Below are 3,118 nucleotides of genomic sequence, written 5' to 3'. Positions count from 1 at the left end.
TCACAAGGTCAGGAGATCGAGACCATCCTGGCCAACCTGGTGAAACCCTGTCTCTACTAAAATACAAAAAATTAGCAGGGTGTGGCATCACTCACCTGTAGTCCCATCTACTCGGCATGCTGAGGCAGGGAACTGCTTGAACTCGGGAGGCGGAGACTGTGCCACTGCACTCCAGCCTGTCAACAGAGCAAAACTCCATCTCAAAAAAAAAAAAGAAAAAAGAAAAAAGAAAAAACGAAAAAAAGAAGAAAAAGAGACCCAGTTGACCAGTTGAATGTGCCAAGTGAATTTCATTCAGTTGGGTTTCTAGAGTCATCAGGAAGAACATTAGAGAAAGGATTTCCTTGGTTGGTTTCCACAGCTTGGTAGACTAACCAACCAGCCAACCAACAAGCAAAACCTACCACAACAAATAGCAAAATATTTGTCCTTACAGAAACGGGTCATTCTTTTTCTTTGTCTTTTTTGACTTGACATCTGCCAAAAAACACACTGAGGATCATATTTAGAGGAAAAAGATTCCTCCAACCTGAGCTCACGGAGTTCTAATGGGCCGCCTGTAGCCCCTTTGACCGGTCTGCACTAATTCCTGTTGGTGTAGATGCTTCATAGGGCAACATTTCCTTAAGAATATTCCTTTCTACTCTTCTTTCCTGTTTGTTTTTGTTTGCTTGTTTTTGTCAGTGGTTTCTTTGGAGTTTTGGATATGTCTGAGAATTTGGTGAGTTGCAGAATAGGAGCTGCATGCTTGCAATTTGCAGTCACCCTACTGACAACGAAGGTTTTGCGTCCTGGAGTCATTAGAGTTTCAGCTGTGGGAGCTGCACCATCTCTGGAAAATATTCTGGTTTCCACCCTCTTCCTTGGGCTCCTGGGCCCTCCGGTAGACTCCCTATTCGACGCCTGCAGAGCTCCGCCTTCTGAAAGCGCCACTTGTGCGTTCAGCCTGAGGTATTCCAGCCTGAGAATAGCTCTACCTCAAGTCTTCTTTGCTTGAGTGTTCCTGGAGTCTTTGCTCTGCCGTTTGGTGGTTCTCTCTCGTCAAGCTTGAGCTCCACTTTAGTCTTCTTCATTGTCACAGTATGTATTAGAACTTTGATTTCCATTCTGCCTTGCATTTTCTGCTGAAGATTAAGTTTTTAATCCGCGGAGGTGGGCGGATCCCTTGAGCTTAGGAGTTGGAGACCAGCCTAGAAAACAAGGCTTAACCCTGTCCCTACCACAAGTTAAAAAAAAAAAAAAAAAAAAAAAAAAAAATTAGGCCAGGTGGTGAGTGACTGACTCCAGTCACTGGTGAGGCTGAGGCACGAGAATCTTTTGACCCAGGAGGCGGACGCTGCAGTGAGCCAAGATGGCACCACTGCACGCCAGCCTGGGCGACAGAACGTCCTCATTCCTTTGGTTTCAAGGGTTTTTTCTCACATCGCTTCCTGAATGTTCCCCAGTAGGACTAGGGTTCTCTCCGTACTTCGCAAGCGTGTCCGGGAGACCTTCCTTGGTGAGCGCGGTGACCTCGAGATCAGCTTTATTTTCTGATGTGGGTTGATCGTTTTCTTCGTGGCTTTCCTGCTGCGGGCGGGCGGCAGGTCTCCGGAGCCTGGACCAGGGTGCTGGAGCTCCGCGCAGCTGGGGGAGGCGTGGCCCTCGGTGTCTGCGCCGCGGACCGCAGCGGCAGCTCCTAGTGCTGCAGGCTGAGCTGTGGGTCCTAGACCCTGCGCTGCTCCTGGCCAGGAGCCTCACTTTAAAGGCGATATACGCACTCTTCAACTTGTCTTTCGTCAGGACCCAGGCGTCTTCTAGGAACGCGGCATCTCCGCGATTTGTGAGTCCTCCTCCATGCAGCCTTCACAGCTGCCGCTCCCGCCCGAGCTCCCCCGGGTCTCGCCGCTTCCCCCCCGGAGGAGGGCGACGGAGCAGGGCAAAAACTTGCGGACACAAAGCCAAGCCAGGCCCCACACAAAAGCCTCCCCGCTGAACCACGGACACCTGCGGCCCAGCCGCAAGTCCGCACTAACACCAGCCCGCACACTGCAGGCCACTTATTTTACTTTATTCTTTTTAAAATGTGGGTTCCTGGTCTGTGCAGTTTACCTCGGTGTGACTCAGAGAGGACACTGGAATTCCGCTGATCTGGTCAGGACAGATCCACGTATGTGTTGAGGAAAAGTGGTCTTGTGTTCTCCAATCCTAGGGGCTCACGGGTTGCCTTTAGAGCAGACTAGCTACAGCGATTCTACCATCACGAGACAACTTTTTAGTAAATTTATAAATCTAAGCAGTCAATCATTACCAAGAAAGCCTCCAGTATGTCACAAAAATGTGTTTTTATCAGTGACTTCAATATTAAATTGCAGAGTTATAAAACTGATGATTTTTGTTCCTCCGAGGACCTCAAATGATTTATCAACCTGACTCATCAATTCTCAATAAAAATGGCTTTGATGTGAAATGGTTACTCGGTGCTACAGATGGTTCTAGTATATGTCACAGGGAAAGTTCAGGGTGCCAGTCAAAGTTTCAGAAAAGTCTCTGTATATTTTAAATTGGTGCTATATAAGTTACTGTATTCAGTGATGTCAGGATGATGCAATAAAATGTTTAAATGAAAAATTACTTTAAATATTGGCTTCACTAAGCTCTATATTCACAACTACACATGAAAGAAACATTTGGGAAAATTAAAAATATTTCTAAAGATACTGGAATTGAAGTCATGAAACTAGAAAGAATATTTGGGCACTCTGTAATAGTGGGGAGGCAAGAGCATTTGGAAATTGTATCAAACCTTTTATATTCACTGTAATAGAAGTTGTGAAATGGGAGTACTAAGTATTTGAGACACAAACTTTTTTTCCCAGAAATTTGACTTTAATTACTTATATTTTAACAGAGATATCAATATTATCTTTATCCTTTCCAGAGGGAAATATTAATGATTGCAGAAGTTGGATTAATTGTAGAAAAATCAGAATCAGTTGATAGATAAAATTAAATAAACAAAGCAAAGGGGAAAAGTAAACAATATTGTTTAAAAATATGATACACCATTTGAAAGAAAAATGTCAACTTTAGGCCAGGCGTGGTGGCTCACACCTGTAATCCCAGCACTTTGGGAGGC

General features: G+C 45.2%; 1 pseudogene; it reads right to left on the bottom strand.

Annotated features, from left to right (window-relative positions):
- Positions 1-284: 284 nt before the first annotated feature.
- Positions 285-2,010, bottom strand: LOC116547073 (annotated as a pseudogene).
- Between the last annotated feature and the right edge of the window lie 1,108 nt (positions 2,011-3,118).

Source organism: Sapajus apella, unplaced genomic scaffold (assembly GCF_009761245.1).
Source record: "Sapajus apella isolate SASKATOON/1434 unplaced genomic scaffold, GSC_monkey_1.0 scaffold2015, whole genome shotgun sequence".
Taxonomy (NCBI): Eukaryota; Metazoa; Chordata; class Mammalia; order Primates; family Cebidae; genus Sapajus; species Sapajus apella.
The sequence above is the reverse complement of the archived record's forward strand: the minus strand, read 5'-3'. Positions and strand labels throughout refer to the sequence as shown.